Source organism: Petaurus breviceps, unplaced genomic scaffold, assembly GCF_028583685.1.
Source record: "Petaurus breviceps papuanus isolate PSGF00001 unplaced genomic scaffold, PetGlider_PUasm1.0 171, whole genome shotgun sequence".
NCBI lineage: Eukaryota > Metazoa > Chordata > Mammalia > Diprotodontia > Petauridae > Petaurus > Petaurus breviceps.
Genome location: NW_027185754.1, coordinates 21,760,569 through 21,783,108, shown reverse-complemented (window position 1 = coordinate 21,783,108; position 22,540 = coordinate 21,760,569). Strand labels below are relative to the sequence as shown.

Genomic DNA, 22,540 nt, shown 5'->3' with positions numbered 1-22,540 from the left:
TCAAAGGGTATGGGTACTATATGACAGGTCCCCTCCAGTTCTTTTTTTTTTTTGAGGGCAATTGGGGTTAAATGACTTGCCCAAAGTCACACAGCTAGTAATTGTGTCAAGTATCTGAGGCTGGATTTGAACTCGGATCCTCCTGACTCCAGGGCTGGTGCTCTATTCACTGTGCTGCCTAGCTACCCCTGGTCCCCTCCAGTTCTAAGGCTATAATTTGTGATCTATAAATGGTTTTTCTTTTTGCAAAATTAAAAATTTATTTACAGAATTGCTCACCTAGTTTATAACTCTAAAAGCGAGGAATTGAAGTGCTTATCCTTTCCACAACCCTTTCAAAAGTGAATTTTCCTGTTTTTAATATCGTCATTAACTTGATGGATATGAAGTGATAATTCAGTGCAGTTTACATTCTTCTACTACTTAAAAACCTTTTATTGGTGTCTATTTTTACCTTAATTTCATTTCTAAATAGGTTTCTCCTCCCTCTTTTATTCAATGAGTCATCCCTTGTAACAAAGAATAAAAATAAGAGAAAGACATTTCAGCAAAACCAACATATGCTTCAAACTGAGTCTGATAGTATAAGTAATATTCCATAGCAGGTAAATTTTAATTTTCTTTTTTTTGTTTATTTTTTATAGTGATTCAGAGAATATTTTCAGGTGATAATTGATAGTTTATATTCCTTTTTCTTCTCTCCTCACCACCAGAATGTTTATTCTTTTCCTTTGACATGATGTGTTCCAGTACATATTGGGTAGTGACTCTTAACCTTGCACATTTATGTCTGTTCTTTATAGGTTTTAGGTATTCCACTTTTATTATAATTACTTTTTAAAATGATTTATTTACACATGAAACTGCAAATCCATTATGTACAACGTGAATGAATTACTTAATGAAAATATTTTCCAAATCTATCTTTTTTTTTTCCTGATTCAGGCTGCATTGATTTTATTTGTGCACAAACATTGAACCTCACAACAACCCAGTAAGGCAAGTGCTATAAGTATTATTATTCAGAGAGGGTAAGTGATTTACTTACAGTTACGTAGCTAGTAGGTATCAGAAGCAGGATTTGAAACTAAGTCATCCTGATTCCACATCTAGTTCTGTATCCACAGTTACACTACCTTATATGTATGATTATGAATTCCCCTCAATTATAACTGAGAAATATATAACTTTAATTCTCCTCTAATTTTTATAGGTGTGATTTTATATTTAGAGTTTTTCTTCCATTTGGAATTTATTATGGCATAAGATTCAAGATATCAAAAAGGGTTTGCCCTGCCTGGAATGCCCTTCCACTTTGCCTGTCATATTCAGCCTCCTTCATTATACCATCTTTCAGACTTCACTCAAGAAAAAGATATAACCTATTTCTCCCTCTCTAGCCATGACCCGAGTTGTAGAGTAATGTGGACCCTTTGAAAATAATTTTAAAAAGGAGCAACCTTATTCATCTAGTTGACAGGTAAGGCAAAGGGGGACTGACTAGTGTGTCCAGGAATTATCTCAACCTCACAAGTTCCCTGTCTATATAAGCTTCAAGCTCCATGAGCACCCCATTGTATCTCTCTTATCTCCATCACTGACTGTGTATAGTCTACATTTAACATAATTTTCTAGAACTTTCCTTCCATAGCCAGCTGGTTTTGCTAATGCATCATATAGCATATCACAACATAACCTACTACAAATTTAGATTAGAGAATATCATATGGATCTTGATTGTTTTTTGTCACCTCCTTGAAGAATTCACAGATTTTCTTAGTCTATAATTTTCCTCTTCTGACCTTGTGTAGCACTTTGTTTTATGATTCTAATGTATTTTATTTTGAAATATATTTTAATTTTTGTTATTCTAATAGACTGTAAGCTCTATGAGGGCAGAGATTTGCTGTTACCTAAACTTTATTTCTCCCCTAACACCTGCTATAAATGCTTTACACAAAGTAGGATATTTGATACATGTTTTTTGAATGTATGAATGTACTTAACCAAATACAGCACACTCTCTTGAGCCCTTATTGTATTCCAATATTCTTCTACCTTTTATTTAAATTACTTAGTTTAGTACTTCTACAACTTTGAACCTATAGATTCCTTCATAGAAGAGCTAATCAATAAACTATGCCTCTGGGTTTTTTCCTGTTATGTGAATAAACAGTGCAGCATTCAGTCAACAACATCATTTGCTTTGAAAATGTGACTGATCTGCCTAATTTTCTAACTTGTATCTCTGGAAATCTTTTATGACACTTCTTGTTTATAATTCCTCATTGGCAGTATGTTTTTATACTTAATACCTATTGCCCAGGTGTCACCCAAAATTTAGATTCTTTAGAGATTGTGGTATTATGTTATTTCTAACCATACAATCGGATAAGTATTGGTATTAAATTATGTGTTTTGGTGTCAGGAACATCTTGGAATTGTTGAAGCACAGTTTCCCCAAATGCAATCCAACTTTCTCTCTTCCTCCTATTCAATTCTGGACCCAGCTCACTGTCCACCTGCAGTTTTCTGTCCAAGATAATGTGTACTGAAAGACTAACTCTACCTGAAGATACAAAGAGACAATTCAATGAGGAAGAAAGGTGGGAGTCATTTAAAGAAACTAATGTGGATGCACAGGACACTCATCAACTAACTTAGATATTTTAAAGATGTACAGAAGATGGAAGCAAAAACAGGTAATGGAGGATAAATATAGAAGCATGACGTGGTCCTGAAAAAATGGTATCAGGTACGTTATAACTCATAATGAGCTGAGGTTGGTGAAGAAATAAGGACAATAAAATGGATATTTAACTATATTGAGGAAAAAAGAAGAGGAGCAAAGAAGGGAAAGGACCACAGTTTATGGTAGAGATGGTGTTAGCTAGTAAATGGAGAAGTAAAAACTATAAATAAGTAATTATAAAAGGAGGCATGAAGTTCAGGGATAGGAAAGATCAGTATGCTCAAGGAGTCAAAGAAAACTTTTATTGTGAAAATAGGAGTAATACATGATTTGGTCCCTGAAAAGTTTTAAATATTTGAATACAGTGAGTAGAAAGTAAGGAGTCTGTTGGGTATTTGAAAGAAACAAACTTCACTGTGCCTTTTAACTTTTAAGTCTGGAGAGATACTTTTTTATACAAGCAATTTTGGGGAGAGCTATTAGACAGAGTTTAGTCTTTTACCAGCCAAACTCTGATTATACTTTTTAATCGGTATACATAGCAGAGAATAAAGAAGTAAAATCCTAGATCACAAGCTATTACTAAATATAAGAATTATGCACAAACCATGCAGTTCTTAGGTGCGGTTTTGTGGCATCTTTCAAAACTGTTCATCACAATATTAATAGGAACACTGGTGATAAAAATATATAATAAAAGATTTAAGACATTGGTGTGAATTCACAGGGAATAAAAATAATAGCTAACATTTATAGAGAACTTAGTATGTGCCATGCACTGTGGAAGTACTTTATAATTGTCTGATCTCACAACAACCCGGCAAGGTAGGTGCTATTATTATCTCCCTTTTACAGATGAGAAAACTGAATTTAAGTGACTTGCCCAGACTCACAAAACTAGTAAGTGACTGAGGCTAGATTTACCTTCAGTACAATTTCATCTTAACCTCAGTTACTTAATTAGTGGGGTCCCCTAGGTCTGTGCTTGACTTTGTGTTATTTGAAATTTTTGTCAAATATGGATTAAAAGCATATTTTAATTAAGCAACACAAAATCAAGTATAGACCTCTGAAGTACTCCATTTGATATTGCCTTCCAAACATTAATGATCATTTTTTGGGTCCAGCCAACCCAGTAGTTCCAGTTATATCTAATGGTACTGTCTCACCTAAATCTCTCCATATTTCCCACAGGAGAAACATGGGAGATTTTATTAAATGCTTTGCCAAATTCTATGTTAATCCTATCTACAGCACTTCCGTGACCTACTAGTTTAGTGAATCTGTCAAGAAAGGAGATATGGTTAGATTGTATGCTCTATTCTTGATAAGTCATATTGCGTATTTGTAAACGTTGCTTCTATTTCTAGATATTTCACATCTTTAATAATACACTCTAGAATTTTGCCAGCAAATCAAGGTCAACTCAATCCCAAAAGTAATTTCTCTCAGATTTGATAGTTAAGAATACACTAAAATTTTTGAGATTTACTATATTTTACAGACTTTATTCTCTTCTCTTTTTTGAAAATTAGGGTAACATTTATTCTTCTCCAGTCTTGACATACCTTTCATTTACTATAACAGTGGCAGAGCAATTACTTTGGCCAATTCTTTCAATACTTAAGGATATAGTTCATCTGAACCAGGTGACTTGAATATGTCAAGGAAGACTAGATACTCTTTATTCTTCATTTATATTCTGTATAATTTCCTTTTAGCCATTGTCATTCTTTCCAGTCCTAAGGTCATTCTCTTTGGCAGAAAAAAATAGAGGCAAAATAAAAATTGATCAATCATCTGTTATCAATTCTACTCCAAGGTCCTTTTATCTTTGACCCAATCTAGCTTAAAACAAAACAAAAAACAGATTTAAAAAAAAACCCAACCTTTTTATTGTCAGTTTTCTTCACTGGCTTGAATTAATTTTTTTTTTTTAATATATGAGCTTTCTCTCTCTCTCCCTTTTTTTTTTTGCTTTTTGGAAGGCAGTTAGGATTAAGTGACTTGCCCAAGGTTACACAGCTAGCTTTTGTGTTAATTGTCTGAGGCTGGATTTGAACTCAGGACCTCCTGACTCCGGGGCTGGTGCTCTATTCACTGTGCCACCTAGCCGCCCCTTGAATTAATTTTTGACTTTAGAATTTCTGACCTTATTATAGTATCCTGTTTCACTTTTGCATTTGTCTTGTTACCTGCTATTGCTTCTGTATTCTTTTCATAGCTTAAAAAAAATCTGAGTTGGCTATTGAATTCTTTGTATATCCACATCTCTTCAAATAAAATTTGTTTTTTCTCCTTATTGGAATTCTTTATTGTAATTCCTTCCTTCGTGTCTTTCAGAATTTAATTTTCCACAGTTTCTCATGCCTATAGGACTCATCTCCCTTACAGAATTTAAGTCAATAGAATCCTACCTATTAACTCTTTAAAACCTCCTCTTATAATAACAGGAAACCACTTACCTAGCTCCATACTTGTCAAAGGTCCAAGATTGGTCAAAGACCTGGGAATTAGAAGTAAAATGGAGGAAGGTCAGATGTGAATAGTTAAAATAAGTCTCAGCAGTCAGAATAGATAAATGCATAAAATCTAGTAGTCTTAGGAGAGTAAAACTGGAGACAAATGAATAGAATGTAAAAGTGATGCAGGTAATGGGATACCAATATTTTCCTCTCTAAACCCTTTAACTTCCTGCTGAATGAGGACAACTAGGGATCAGTAGCAGTGTGTAGGAAATGACAATAGAGGTAGATATAGGTAAAGATGGTATCATTTGTGGCTACAGATGATTCCTGATTATAATTGGGCAGAGTAGGAGAGTTTGTACTGCAGGGGTGTTGTGACAGACATGAAATTGTTACTGAAAAGAATTTCTTTGGCAGCAGTGTGTATAATCTGTTGGAAGGCTATCATTATAATAATGGGATAGGGCAATGAAGCTGTGAACTTCCCAGATTGCCTGCCTTCCAGTATCCTCCTCTTCACTCTTGCTTGTATCCTATCTATTTAGGCTATTCCAATAGACAACCCTTCACAATTTGATCTTCCTTGATTGACTTAATTGACTATACTTTCCTTGCATACTAAATATGTTTTCTCTCTAACCACCAATGTTCTCTTAAGTGATCCTTACCTATTCTTCTCATTCTCTTTCTAATTGTAGGGTCTTATTTGAAAGTATTCAAAGCCACTTATTTTTTACTCAGTATTATTTCACTTTCCTATTCTTATGTTAGTAGTTTCATATCTTACAGCATGAATAATAGGGCACAGTCGCATTTTTTCTTTCTTTCTTTCAGACTGGGGAATCAGGCCTGAACCCAAGGATCCAATTCCCATACAGGGCATTTATGAAGAAGGAACATCTCAGGAGGCAGCAGTAGAAAGATTGACAAAGGATGGTATCTGGTACTCCAAATTAGGAGAAGCCTGGAAGTCTGATGATCAATTTGGGAAGCAGCCAGATAATAAAGAAGATTATCTGAGGCAAGTTACAGTTTCCCCAAAGAAAATTTTGCTTGGGAAGATAGACCCTGAGCATTATGAATTTAGTCTGAATTCAGTTCTTGTTACAGAACAGAGGGTTCCTACAGGAGAGAAAGACCATGAATGTGACATATTTGGAAAAACTTTCAGGTGTAATTTGCATCTAATTAAACATCAGAAAACATGTGTAGGGAAGAAACAATATGAGTGTAATGAATGTGGAAAAGTTTTTTATAAGGGTGCCCTACTTAGACAGCATCAGAGAATCCATACAGGAGAGAAACCTTATAAATGTAATGATTGTGGAAAAGCTTTCAGACTTCGTGGAAACCTTACTCAGCACAGAAGGATTCACACTGGAGAAAAACCCTATAAGTGCAATGAGTGTGGGAAAGCCTTCAGACTTCATGGACACCTTACTCAACATAAGAGAATTCATCCTGGAGAAAAAATCTTTGAATGTAACGAATGTGGAAAAGCTTTCCATAGGACTGCACTTCTATTGCAACATAAGAGAACCCATACTGGAGAGAAACCCTTTAAATGTAATGACTGTGGAAAAGTTTTCAGTAATAGTGCCCTCCTGATGCAGCATCAGAGAATCCATACTGGAGAGAAACCCTATGAATGTAATGAATGTGGGAAAGCCTTCAGACTTAGAGGAAACCTTACTCAACATACAAGAATCCATACTGGAGAAAAACCGTATAAATGTAATAATTGTGGGAAAGCTTTCAGTAAAGGTACACTACTTATACAGCATCAGAGAGTTCATACTGGAGAAAAACCCTATGAATGTCATGAGTGTGGAAAAGCCTTCAGACTTCGTGGAAATCTTACACAACATAAGAGAATTCATACTGGAGAAAAACCCTATAAATGTAATAATTGTGGGAAAACCTTCAGTCAGAGTAAACACCTAACTCAACATCAGAGAATTCATACTGGAGAGAAGCCCTATGAATGTAGTGAATGTGGAAAGGCATTTTGTGATAGGTCATCCTTGACCAAACATCAGAGGATTCATACTGGAGAGAAGCCTTATGAATGTAATGAATGTGGGAAAGCTTTCAGTAGGGGTGCACTCCTTACTCAACATCAGAGAGTCCATACTGGTGAGAAACCCTATAAATGTAATGATTGTGGAAAAGCATTTAGTAAGGGTGCACTCCTTAGACAACATCAGAGAGTTCATACTGGAGAAAAACCATATAAGTGTAATGAATGTGGAAAAGCCTTTAGACTTCGTGGACACCTTACTCAACATAAGAGAATTCATACAGGAGAGAAGCCCTATGAATGTAGTGAATGTGGGAAAACCTTCCGTCAGAGTACAGACTGTACTCAACATCAGAGAATCCATACTGGAGAGAGACCTTATGCATGTAGTGAATGTGGAAAAGCATTTTGTGATAGGTCATCTTTGACTAAACATCAGAAAATCCACACTGGAGAAAAACCTTATGAATGTAATGAATGTGGAAAAGCTTTTATTCGAAGTTCATATCTTGTTCAGCATCATATAACTCATACTGGAGAGAAACCCTTTGAATGTAATGAATGTGGGAAAGCCTTCAGCCTGCATGCAAATCTTACTCGACATCAGAGAATTCATACTGGAGAGAAACCATATAAATGTATTAATTGTGGAACTGCATTTCGGCATAGTTCAGCCCTGATTAGACATCAAAGAGTTCACAAGGGAAAATAATTCTGGGAATTTAGTAGATGATGTAGCCTTCTTTTAGATATAGCCTTCATTCCCTGTGGTCATGATATCACAGTTTGTCATTATGTGTGATTGTGTTTGGTGTATTTTAATGAAAAATGTGCTTCTGTTCACATTTCCCCATCCTCCCTCCCCCATGAACTTTCTTTCATCATATATATATACACATATACACACATTATGTTGCCTACAAGGGAGCTTATATAAAAAAAATTCATGATCAATTTGCCAATAATTTAATCAACAAAATTTAAAGATATTAATCATTTTTATATTTCAGTTTTGTTAAATTACCAATTTTATGTTTTTATAAAGCTCTACTAAATATTTTTGCATTGCTTTTCATGATAAAATACTAGTGATATGTGAATACCTAACAAGAGTTGATACCAATAGAAGTTAGCTTTTTTACTTTGAATAAATTGGGCTGTTTTCCTTAGAATTAACATTATACATGATTTGGTGGAAAGTGTGCTTATATAAATTGTCTAGTGAAGCCCAGTGAATTTTTTATTTCCTTGAAAAGAATAGAAATAATTTTATTTTAAAGATAGAAATCATGGGATATTGATCTAAGGTGTTGTACAAAGAAGACTGAAGGGGAACCATCATGAACATGAACATTGGCTAAAAATCAATACAAAAAAATTGAAAGCAACCAAATTTAAAATGAGCAAAATAGAAAAAGCATGTTAATGCAATTTTAAAATATTGTCATACATGTGAATTGACTAAAATGCTAGAAGCAATGGAGATAGGAAAAGAAACCATGTAAAGTTATTCCATGAGATATCCTGAGGTAAATGACATTTTCAAGAAATTGAGTAAAAGTTGGCAATGCTAAGAAAATCACCTGATTAAATAAAAGAAGAATTTGAAGGAAGAAATTCAGTGAGAATTAAGAAATATAAAAAATAAGAGTAGAATGGAAAATACAATAAAAAATGTTAGAAATCTGTAGCAGCTAACACCAGACATTTCAGTGGAAAATGGAATTACATCAAATACAGCAATTGGAAATCCAGCCTCATGGAATTATCCAAATTATTGGAAAACACATCCAAGCAACAGACCTGAATGTTATATCATAATGCAGAATTTGAATATTACAGATACCTCAGGGAACTTACAAAAACAAAGACTCTGGATACAGCATTTCAAAAAATTCCCTATCAACTGAATAATGTAGGCATATCAAACTCAACATGTCCAGAACAAAAGTTATTATTCTCCAAATCCACACCTCTTCCTAAATTCCCCATTTCTGCCAAAGACACCATCATCTTTCTAGTCAACCAGGTTCACAACCTTAGAGTCATTCTCCTTACTCTTCTCTATCCTACACATCCAAGCAGTTGCCAAGTCTTATTTGTTTCTGTCTCCACAACATCTTTCATATCCATCTCCTCTTTACTCACAGAACCACCATCTTGAGGAGTACACTTCTTATGTAAATTATTGCAGTAGTCTAATTGGTCTTCCTGCTTCTAGTCTCTCTCCTGTAATACATCCTTTACTGAGCTACCAAAGTGATATTTCTAAAGAACAGGTCTAACTATATTAGTTCCCTATTCAATAAATTCCTATGGTTCCCTGTTATCTGTAGGAGCAAATATAAAGTCCTCTCTTTGACATTTAAAGTCCTTCACAACTCGTTTCCAATCTACCTTTCCGTACTTATTATATATTACTACCCTTCGCATGTTCTGTGGTCCAATTAAACTGACCTTCATGCTGTTCCACACACACACACACACACACACACATATATTTGCATATATATAATATATATTCCCTCTCCTGTCTCTGTGCCTTTTCATAGAAAATCTCTCCTACTCAGAATGCACTCCTTTCTCACTTCCATCTCACAGAATCCCTAGATTCCTTTAAAGCAGAGCTTAAACAGCATCACCTATGTGAGACCTTTTTGTCCTCAGCTGCTAGTGCCTCCCCTTGAAATTACCTTGTATTGATTTTGTATGCATTTTGTATTTATTTCTATGTATATGTGTTTTCCCCAATAGAATGTAAACTCTTTGAAGGCAGGGACTGTTTTATTTTTGTATCCCCATCACCTACCGCAGTGCCTGGCACATAGCGGTCACTGAATAAATGCTTGTTGATTATAATAGTCAAAGAATATTTTCAGAATTGGCAAAAATAACTAGCTAAATAAAAATAGAATAAAAAAGGACATTTAAAAAGATAAAATATTTAACAAATTTAGACACATCATATTTAAACTACAACACTACAGTGATAAGGGGAAAATACTGTCCAGTGTTACAAGAAGTGAAGAAATCACTGACCCAGAAATAATAATTTGAATCAGAGCATACTTTTCAGGAAGAAAAAAGCTAATAATGAAGAAAGTGGTATCCAACATTTACAAAATTAAGGCACATAAGCCATGAATCCAGTACTATTGACTCAGGGAAATTAAGCATGTTTTATATGAAGAAAGTATATGGATATTTGAGAACCAATATACTTTAAAAACTTTGCTTGTCTTTGAGCAGTTCTTTAAAAAGTCAACAGGTCACGCTTAAGATACATGCTTTAAAACAAGGTAAAACAGGTGATGACTAAATGTGACACCCCTTAGAACATTATATTGATTGAGTCATTGAAGGTTTCAGAAGCACATGTTAGATAAACAGAGAAAAAGCCTCACTATTAAAGTAAAGGGGGAGCAAGGTAATACCAAATCAAGGCTCCTGTGTTTGATAAAAAGGAAATCCAAGTTAAAGTAACTGTCATAGTTACTAATGTGAGTCTAACAACAACTTTGTTTAGAATTCTGTTTAGTTTGGATTAATAGGAATGAGATTAGGAAATTTTATGTTTTCTGAACGAGTCAAGAAAAAACTTCATTGTATCTAAGATCTGTGAGTTCTTCATCCAATTTATAACCTATTTATACCTTAGAAAATAATTTGAATTAGCTAAGTCTCAGAGAAGTTAAGTACTTACTGTGACTAAATTTAATAATTCAGCAAACTGCCAGAAACTTGGTTCAATGAATGCTTACTATGAAGTAAGTAAATTTTTCTGAATTAAATAGCTTGCTCATGGTCACATTGCTAGAGCTAATAAGAGTCTGAGGCAGGATTTAAACCCAGGGCTTCCCATCTCCTAACACTAAACTCTACTACTTTATACCACATCTCTGCCAAAACAAACCTAAAAACTATAAACACAAATTGTCCAAACTCTTCAAATAAAGTGCAAAATAGTCACACAATGTTAAACAACAACATTTTTATGGGATTAATTCAGAAATATCAGTAGATTTAAAATGGAAGGCTATTCTAAAATTTGCTGTGTTGCTTGCCAAGTTATGAAAAGTATGAGTGTTATATTGATCAAAATTAAATTAAAACTGGAAAGTGATTTTACAAAAGTTAATGTAATATATTAATCTAAAAATTCTTATAAATGATGAATTGGGACATAACAATCTTAAATATATATAACTACATATACATATTCATCTAATAATTCTGCAGCAGAATTCATAAAGAAAAACCCAACATCCTAGCAAGAAGAAATAGATTTAAATGATTACATTTAAGAGACTTTGAAACTTCTTTATCAGATTAAAAATATATCAAAAAGATAAGAAATCACAAAGCTGCTAAGCATTAGAAGTATGCTTTGAACTTGGGTCTTCTGGCACTAGAGTTTGATAGCATATGATCATTCTATAACTATAGTCCAAACATCTCTGCTGAGAGGAAGAAAGTGTCATGGATCTTTTGAAAACAAGATTGGTCGTTGCACTTATTTAAATTTTGAGGTATTTTAATATTGTTTTGCTTTATTACTGTAGGCATTATGCTCATTGCTTTCTCTTATTTCTGTTCACTTTACATCATGTTCATATAAGTCTTCTCAACCTTTTCTGAAGCCCTCATATTCATAAATTCTTAAGGAGCAATGATATTCCATTACTTTCATAAACCATAATTTGTTCAGATTTTCCTCAAATGATGAGCACTTGTTTTATTTCCAGTGTTTTTATTACTATAAATTTCCCTTTTAAATTGCACCTTATTATTGCACCCTAGTATTCTAGACATTTGAAATCTTTTTTGGATCTTTATGGTATGTTAGCTCTCCCTGCTGGCTTTGTGTCATCTTTAGATTTTATAAGCCTGTCTTCATATCCAAGCCTTTGGTGAAAATGTAAGAGTATAAGTCCAAAGACAGGTCCCTTCAGGGCACTCCACAGACTTTCCAATTTAATATTGGACTATTAAAGGACCTTTGGGTATGGTCATTCATAGTCTAGTCCAGGACATGCAAATGATCACAAGAAATGGGAACCAGTTGTTTCTTCAAGATAGTTTATAAGAACAAATGTGCCATCAATCATTCCAGTTGAAGATTGACTGATCACTTCTTTATTTCCCATGGTTGTCAATAAGCCTGTCCTTGACCTGTCTACATGAATCTTATAACTCTGCTGATGAGTCTCCAAACTCTAAGGCATGCTATACACAACACCATGCTTGTTTACAAGTGTCCAGTGCTTCTTCCCTTTGTCTTTTGTGCTACATTGCTTAATTCCTAAAACAGGATTCCCTTTTGCCTCCAGATCCTTTTACCCTGAATTCACTGTTCCATTTTTTTCAAGAAACATTTCATTCCCCCCAACAACTTGGAGAGTAAAGTGATATACTTTTAGCCCTTTTATCCCCTCTTTCAGGAGGAAGATCCACATGTATTTTGTGCATACATAGATAGTGGTTACTTGCCATAGCAAAAAGGCAAACATGATTCACTTGCTGCAAAATTCTTCTGGCAGTCTATCAATTGCAAGATCAATGGATCGAATCAATAGTTTGAGTAAAATGCAAAATAAATCTGTAACAATAATTAGCATTTCTATACAGTGTTAGCAGCAGCAGCAACAACAACAACAACAACAAAAAAAAAACCCAGAAGAAATAGAAAGATAAATGCTAGTTAAAAACAAAAGCAAAAACCAACAACAAAACAAACTACAGAATGCATAAATATCTGGAGGTTAATCTGTCAAGGCACTTCCAAGATTTTTGTAAAAATGACTAGAAAACACTTTCTATAGAAATAAAGGCAGACAAATAATTGGAGAGATGTTTACTGCTTATATGGAACTATGTCAGTATAATTTTTAAAATGCCTGAATTAATTTACAAATTTAGTACTATACCCATCTTATTACTGAAGGGATACTTTATATAACTAGAAAAAGGATACAGGTAGGGACAAGGATAGGACTTGGACTTACTACTTCATCGATACAGGGAACTCCCAGAACTAAACAAAATAGCAACTAAATTCATTTGAAGGAATTAAAGGTTTCTATTCTCAAGGAATATGATTAGAAAAATGAGAATAGTGAGAACATAAAATACCAGACCTCAAACTATATTATTAAGTTACAGGTGTTAAAATGATACTGGCTAAAACTGGTACCAGTTAAAAATCAGAAATGCAGATAAGCAGAACAAACTAGAAAAGCAAGAAACACAGTTGGCATTGACACTAATATTTGTCAAGCTCTTTTACAAGTGTTTAATGAAACATCTGAAAGATCACTTTTGACACAAGACTTGGATCTGAAGAGTCCAACCATGAAGCAGCTATGGGTTGCAGGCACTTCAGGGGAGAGTATTGGACATGTGGAACCACTCTGTTGGCATTTTCCCATAAATGTCCCATAAAGGGACATTCTCCTCTGAGGGTTATATCCAAGAGATGGGAGGAATAGCCCAGTTACAACTATTAATAGATAGAAAAGACCTTAGAAGCCTTCCAAATTCAGCCCCATCATTTAGGGATGAGGAAATAACTTCAGAGAAGTTAAGTGTTTTTCTGAAGCTCACAGAGTAGCAAATATCAAGAGTTCAGTTATGAATTTAGGCCTTCTGCCTCCAAATCCAGTGGTCTTTTACACTTTACCACACCATGTCCAGTGGTATGAATACGATGGCACTGGGGTACTCTTCTTCCCCTGAAGAAACAACACTGTTCATGATAGGGAACTAGAGAAGGGAGTGAAGAATAGTGTAGCCAAAAGAAACCCAGGATTGGGTTATGATCAGGAATGAGGAGTGTAAGAGGAAGAGACTGATGGTCAAAAGGGGTTCATTGGCAGAAAGGGAGTGGAATGTTCCAAAAGGCAGAAAAGGATAGATAGAAGAAATTGGGCCTGTTAAGGGAGGGGGATTGAGATAGATAGAAATGAGTGTTGAGGGAAAGAAGAGGAAGGTAAATTAGTTTTTGAAGAAGCAGTTTTAGATGTCAGAGATGAAGGGAACAGAGGGTTGGATTGAGTAGACAGAAGATTATGGAATCATCCTCAGAGTTTTTACTTAGAATGTTGGTGTGAAATTTTAGTGTGCCTAAACTGATATCTGGTGGAATCAAGTTGGCTTAGCAGCTTTAGCTCCAGAAGTGAGGGGCTGAGCTGGTTTTATACTTTCAGGAATGATTTTGCTGTAGTTATATTTCCTCTTGAAATATAAATTCAGAAATCATTTTTATCATAATTTATGTGCTCCTACTATGAGCAATGAGTATCTTGCCAATAAAGTATTCTTTTATTTCTGTAGAGAGAGTTTTGTAGTTGTATTTGGGTAAGTCCCATGTATGTCTTGGTAGGCTAACTCCAGATATTGTATGCATTTTGTAGTTATTTTGAATAGAATTTCTCATGCTCTCCTGGTTTGTATTAGTAATATACAGTAATGTTCAGCATTTTTAAAAAATGATTTTTGCCACATTGCTAAACATTTTGATTAGGTTTTTTTTCCACGCTGAGTATCAGGGTTTTTTAAGTAAATCGCCATATTACCTTTAAATAAGGGAGAAAATTGCATCATCTTTCCTAATATATATATATTTTAAAGCAATTGGGGTTAAGTAACTTGCTCAAGGTTACATGGCCAGTTATTTCTTGGTGTGGTGCTAAGTATCTTAGCCCCGATTCGATCCCAGGTCATCCCGACTCTGGGGCCGGTGCTCTTACTCACTGTGCTACCTGGCCACCCCTCCTAATATTTTTTTACCTTTAATTTCTCTCTCCTGTCTTGTTGCTATCTGGAATCATAGCTATAGAGACAAAAGAGAAATTAAAGGTCATTTAGTCAAATTCCTTCAGGTGGGGAAACTGAGGTCCAGAGAGGTTAATTGACTTGCACACGACAACATAGATGCAGAATCAGAATTTAAACTTAAGTTCTCTCACTCTAAATCCATTGTCTTTTCCATGCCACCCACCCTGATTCCCTCTATGTAATGAATAGTGCAGCAGTCTTACTAATTAATACAAAATTTAGTAATCAGTTTTAGCAAAAAGACTACAGTAATTGATTTTTGAAATTATAATTACAGTTTTCCCTTCCACATAACAATTTTTTCCATCATGGTTTCAATATATCATGGTTCAGCATAAGAAATTAAATGGGAATTTTGCAGAAGACACTCAAAGGCCAGCAGATGACACAGAGAAAGTTTAGAAACTCAGAAATGCATAAAATATATGTATAATATAAATGTTATTGAACATCAACATATTTTCTCTCTTAATACCATAAATATACCCAAATTTTACAAGAAGGTATGGTAAACACCCTATAAAAGAAAAGGGAAAGAATTTTGACTTCTTCCCTGGTATGAAAGGAGGGCCAAAAAACTTTACCTGGATTTTCCAGATGGTGGGGGTGCTGAGCACCTAACCCCCACTATGTGGAAGGGATAACTGTATTGATTTTATACCAGGCCTATAAAAATGGTTCAAAATTAGGGGGAAAAATTAGCACAGGTACTCAAGTGAATCTGTGAGTAACAACGGAAAAAGGGGAATGATTGTTTTACTATAGTAAATCTACTAACCTTTAAAATAATTTTATTATGCATTGTATTACATCGTATTATTATATACATATTATATGCAATAATATATTATAATTTTATATAATTATATATGTGTATGGACATACATATATGTGTGTATGAAGCATATACATATGTAATACTTAGAAGAATCCTTCCATGCCCATGCTGTCTATGGTTTTTTAACATAACCAATAAATAAGTATTGTAGTGGACTTTTTGTGTATCTGTTGATATAATCATGTAGTTTATTATTTTGTTATTTATATAATTTTATATAGTTATCTATGCTACACCCACAAAATCCTACTCTGATGTCTTACTATGACATAAATTGTGGAGTGGAGTCGACCCTGGGTTCCTGAAAACTATGCCAAGTGGAGGGCAATGTTTGGCAAGTTCTACCATGCTGGAAAGGTTCTGAGTATGGCCCCAGTAATAGACTAAGTCTGTTTTCCAAGGATCAACCTAACTATTTATGGAGTATATTACTAGTAGGTTGAATACCTTGTGATGAAATTATTTTTGGCCATGGCAACCCATGAAAAAAACTTTTAAATGGTCCTCTAGTAGCCTAGTAATGGGAAAGGGACAGATGGTGCTAAGAATCTCACGTTTTTCAGACCATCAACAAATTTCCTGTTTCACTACTAGTATTCTAAATGTGAAATCCTTGTCTAATGACCAATGGCAAACTTGGGAGAATGTGAACAAGAATTGCATAGAATAGGCAATCATGTATAGATTGCACTCATTATTTAAGGGACCTCCTGTATCAATGAGGCCACAGATCCTTTTGAGTATATTAATTGTTTTCTTAATGTTCAGCCATCTTTATATGCCTGGCATAAATTAATTTTGATTATAATGAGTTTATCATACTATATTATTCTTGTAAAAATTTAAATTTTACATTAATTAGTGAGATTGCTCTACAATTCTTTCTCTGTTTTATCCTTTTGTAGTTTGGATATCGATTCTTATTTGTCTCAAGGAGTTTGGTAGAATCTATTCTTTCTCCTGAGAACAATTAATATAGTGTAAGTATTAATAGTTTTTAAGACATTTGATAGAATTTACTTATGAGTCCATCTGAACTATTTTTTCCTTTGGTAATTTGCCTGATTTCTCTTCTTGAGATTAGGTTAAAATCTCTGTTTCCTTTATGGTTGACTGATGTATTTTATATTTTTGCAGATACTCATCAATTTCCTTTAAATTGTCTTCTTTCTGTCACAAATTTTGTATAAGTTTTTTTCTTATTCTCTTTACTTCCTCTCTACCCACTGTGGATTCATTGTGTGTGTGTGTGTGTGTGTGTGTGTGTGTGTGTCTGTGGTGATGGTGGTGGTGTGAAATTTGTCTTCTTTGTGATCAAATTAGCTTTTTAAAATTGATTTTGTTAGTATTTAAAAACATATCTTTTTTTGTTAATCAGATGAATAGCCTTGTGGGGCTGGTGAAGGTAGGAATATTTTCTCCATCTCTTTTTTTGTAATAGCAGTATACTATTGATAATATAGGGACCTTGGGTTCTAGTCCTGGCTCTGCTACTAATTAACAGATATCAAGTATGTAGGGGAAGGGATATGCATATACACAAACTCACCCCCTAGTGCCTCTTTTTTAGTTAATGTACTAGGGAATAGATAAAATAAAACATCTTTTGGGGGATGGAGAATATAGCATGTGGCATAGTGGATATAGTTCTGGCCTTTGAGTCATGAAGACCTGAGTTCATAATCCTTCCTCAGCTGCTTACTAGCTGTATTACCCTGAGCAAGTCACATAACTTTTTTCGGCCTCAGTTTTCCCAATAATAGTACCTACCTCACAAAGTTGTGTCAAATGAGATGCTGTGTATACAGCACTTTGCACACTTTAAAGTACTCTTTAAATGTTATTACTCACAGGGTTTATCTGCTTTAAATCTTTTTCTGCAAATAGTTCTAAATTCTTAAAGGCACCAAAGTTACTCATCCTGATATTTGCAACCAAAACCAGTCCCTTTCTTTGCCTTAAATGTCCCTGTAATGTCAGCTGGGGCATGCTCTACCTGGTGATGCAATGCAGCACAGCTGTGGCAGCTTAGTTGTTCTTCTGTGCCTTAGTAATGACCTGGCTGGTTGCTCTCTTCCGTGCTGCTATCCCTGGCTATGGTGCTGATAGTTTCTTTAATAACAGTGTTAAATATTTTGGCCTCTTTTCAGCTATAATCCAAACTCCCCTGAAACAGTAGAACAGCAAATAAAGGTCATTTTAAAACATGAAATGATTTGTATTCATATCAGGGGACTAACCACCTGTATGTAGACAGAGGGACATTCATACACTGTGTTTCTTCTGCCAGAATTAAATCAGGTTTTAGTAAATCTAAAGATTGAAGTTATTAAGGGCAGTTTTTTCTTTTTTTCTCACACCCTTAGGGGATCTGTTGAGGGGTGGCTTTGATAAGAATGTGAAAACTGGAATATGGGTAAGATGTGATGTAGGGGGCAGCACAGGATGTCCTTAATGTCAAATTCTAGTTTTTTAAAATAACCTATTATGGATCAATCAGCCATATATAAGTGACTTGCCCAAAGTCACACGACTAGTAAGTGTGTCAAGTGTCTGAGGCTGGATTTGAATTCAGGTCCTCCTGACTCCAGGGCCATTGCTCTATTCACTCTGCCACCTAGTCTCCCCCCTCTCCCCCCATCAGCCATATATTTATTTAAGCTATTCTCGAACATAGAGATATTTTCACACTCTAAGGGCAACAGGTGCTATCTAAATTAGTACTTTTTCCCCCCCAAATTCTTTCCATCTTCAAAGTAATGATAACTACTACTAATAATAATAATAGCTAACATTTATTTAATGCTTACTATGTTCCAGGCACTTTTATTATCCCCCTTTTACAGATGAAGAAACTGAGGCAAAGAGAAGTTAAGTGACTTTCCCAAAGTTTCACAGCTATTAAGTGTCTGAGGCCAGATTTTAAAGTAGGTCTTCCTGACTTCAGGCCTGGCAGAGAACCTTCCTCAGCTAGCTAGTTCACTAAGCCTTGGTGAACAAGTTCATATTCAACCTATTATACCCTTAATGATTTTGTAGATGTATGACCCCTTCTGCCCTGTGTCCTTCCAGGTGAAGGGTTCTGATCATTTGTTTATCAGTTTATACAGTTGCATCCTCATCCCCTTGATCACTGCAGTTCCCACTTTCTGAGACTTTTCCAGCTGTGACATGTGAGTCATGATGTATGTTGATCAGAACTGCACTTTGTTGACAGGGTGCAGATGAACCATGGATTTTTGCAAAGGTAGAGAAATGTTTTCTCTTTTGCTTCCTTTTTTTTTTTAACCCCCAAACGCCCAGGGTTTTGTGGTAACATATTGGGTACAGGACTTCAGAGAGTGATCTGCCAATAGTTTGGTTCTTTCCCTGGTTCCTGTCAGAGTAAGATACGCATCATGCTATTGGTAGAGTTGTAATTGTTTTCCCTGGTTGTATTTACCCACAATGAAACTCATCTGCCACTTCTTTGTCTACTCACAGAATGTCCAAAGATTCTCCTGCAGCTTATCCCCCGTGGAGTTGGCATGTGTGTGCCTAGAAGAGCTCCGTGACTGCTGCAGGCTTGAACGTTTTATTGTCTACTCCACTTCCCACTCTCCGGTCTTTTATAACAATGTTTGAATGTCAAATCCTAGCCCTGGGTGTACCGCAGCACGAACACTTCCATTCAAAGTGGTCTCAGTATTTTGACTTTTTCCCTCTGTAAACCAGTTCCCACTCCACCCTAGAGTATTCAACCCTCCCCACCCCCCATTGGTGACTTCAAATCTTTTAAAAAGATTAATCTCTGACACGGGAACGTAGTTAAGTATTTCAAAAGTCTAAATGAATCATTCAATTCAATTCCGCAAATATTTATTAGGCACTTCGACAAAGTGCTAAAGATACAAAGAAACCAGTTCCTACCCTCAAGGAGTTTGTGTTCTACGGTAGGGGGAGGACCAGCTTATACAGAAGCAAGCTCTGCACTGGGGATTTGGTGAGTGCTAAAAGGGCAGCTATAAGGGGTTTCCAGGAAGAGGCGGCAGTTGACCAAGCCGGGATGGACGGAAGTCTAAATGAGTGGCTGTCCACCTAAGGGGAAGGGGGTGTACGAGTGTGGTTGGGTGATAGTGGAGAATAGCGGGTCTCCGTCCTTTTTCTACTGACATCTTAGCTCTTGTCACAGCCGTGTTCTGGGCAAAGAGATAGGTTAGTCTTGCGGGTGCTGGAGTGGAATCGAATTTGGCGCTGCTTGCGAGCACGCTGAGCCTTTGGGTGAATAGTCACTCATAGGAATCCTTGAGAAATAGAAGTGGCGCGCTCCGCGTCATTCTGGGAGTTGTAGTTCTGAGGCTGCCTGGGCGCAGGCGCACTCCCTAGCCGGGCCTGAAGATGCGTGCGCAGTATCAACGCCATCATTGCTTCTTTGGCCCTGAACCAGCTACTTATCGGAGGTCAGGCCAGGCCTGGGACCCAGTTCCAGGTATTTAGTGACCAGACCCGTTCCCAGCTGCCGAACCCGAGCTGGGCGGATCCGGGAGGGGCCGGGGGCCGGGCTTGTGAGCAGGGCTATTACCACCCCTGTCAGGGGCGTGACAAGGGGGCGGGCTTATCCTCTGCGAAGCCACTGGGGGACTGGGGGAGGTTCCTTCGGTGTGTGCGCGCGTGTGTGTATATGTGTGTGTGCGCGGGCGCGCGTGTGCTTCTGTGCTTGTGAGTTCGTGTTGTTGAGAGACACCCTGTGGTTGTGCCTAAGCCTAAGTGAAGAAAACTGTGCGAAGAATCCGCGGGGTGTGTGAAGCACCTGCACTGTGTCTTCTCTGTGTGAAGAGCCTGCCTATAACATGCCGCGCGCGCGCGCGTGTGTGTGTGTGTGTGTGTCTGTGAGATCCACCAATATGTGTCTGTACGAGCATCCACAGAGTGTCTTATCTGTGAGTGTATTTATATACTAAGAACTCCCAGTTTGTGAAGAACCCCACTGTGTGTGTTTGTATGAAGAATACAGTGCATTGTGTGCCCGTGTGTGAAGAACCAGTAATATGTCTTTGTGTTCTGAAGCTGTGTGCATCTGTTTGTGAAGAGCCTGCAGAGGTGTGTGTGTGTGTGTGTGTGTGTGTGTGTGTGTGTGTGTGTGTGTATGAAGAAACTTCACAATGCATCTGTGTGAAAAGCCCCACAGTGTGCTCATATCTGTGCCTGTTTGTGTGTCTTTGTGGAGAACTTGCAGTGTTATGAAAATTCCGTTGTGTACCTGTTTTGGAAGAACCCACCTTATTTGTGTGAATATAGAAGAGCCTCTCTTCCAAAGCAGGCATTGTGTGTGTCTTCCTATATGTGAAGAACCCTTTGTGTCTGTTTGAAAAACTCAGTGCCTTTTTTTATGTGAGTGAGAAATTCATAGCTGTGTGCATGCCCGTCTGTGTCGTTGAGAGACAAACCTGTGGTTAGCGTGTAAGTGGAGAAAACTGTGCAGAAAACCCACATGTGTGAAGCACCTGTGGTGTGTCTCCTCTGGTGTGCTGTATGTGTGAAGAACCTATAGGAGGGCTGTGTCTTTGTATGTGAAACCCACTTGTATGTGTCTGTACAAAACACCCACAAAGTGTCATCAGTGTGTGTGTGTATTTCAAGGACTCCCAGTTTGTGAAGAACTCCACTGTGTGTATGTGTGTGTGAAGAAGCCATAGAATGTCTGAATATGTATCTGTGTATGTGTCAGTATGCGTGTTTGTATGAAAGACACAGTGCATTGTGTGCCCCTGTGTGTGAAGAACCTATAATATGTCTGTGTTCTGAAGCTGTGTGCATCTGTTTGTGAAGAACCTGCAGAGAGAGAGGTGTATGTGTGTGTGCGCATGTGTGTGTGTGTGGAGAAACTTCCTACATCTGTGTGAAAATCCCCAAAGCGTGAACATAACTGTGCCTGTTTGTGTATCTGTGTGAAGAACTTTTGCAATGAATGTGTTACAAAAAATCTGTTGCGTATCTGTTTCTGAAGAACCCACTTTGTATGTGTGAATGCGTAGAGAGAACTTGTCTTCTAAAGCAGGCATTGTGTGTCCTTCTATATGTGAAGAACCTTTTAGGTGCATCTGTTTGAAAAGCTCAGAGTATGTTTTATGTGAGTGAGGAATTCACAATTATTTGTGCATACCATGTGAAAAATCTACACGTGTGAAGCACCTGCGGTGTGTGAAGAAGTGTGAAGTGTTATGTGTAAGTGTGTATATGTGTGAAGAACCTGTAATAGCTAAGTGTCTTTGTATGCGAGACCTACAGTGTATTTCAGTATGAAACACCCACCTGTGAATGATGAACTGTATATTTGAAGAACTCACAGTTTGTGAAGAACCCCACAAAGAATGTGTGTATGTATGTGTGAAGAATTCGTACAATGTCTGGGCATGTGTCTGTGTGTTTGTTATGAAGAATACACAGTGTGCTGTGTGCCCCTGTTTGTGAAGAACCTGTAATATGTCTTTGTGTTCTGAAGCTGTGTGCATCTGTTTGTGAAGAACCTGCAGGGAGAGGTGTGTGTGTGTGTGTGTCTGTGTCTGGGAAGAACTGATATGCTTCTACAGTATATATGGGGAAATCTCACAATGTATGAGGTGAAAAACTCCACCGTATAAGTTTATCTGTGCCTGGTTTTTTTTTGTATGTGTGAAGAACTCACAGTGTATTTGTGTGTGAAGAAC

The 22,540-nt window shown here is 36.5% G+C and overlaps 1 pseudogene; it reads left to right on the top strand.

Annotated features, from left to right (window-relative positions):
- Positions 1–22,540, top strand: part of LOC138157239 (zinc finger protein 850-like) — a 62,094-nt pseudogene that overhangs the window by 17,945 nt on the left and 21,609 nt on the right.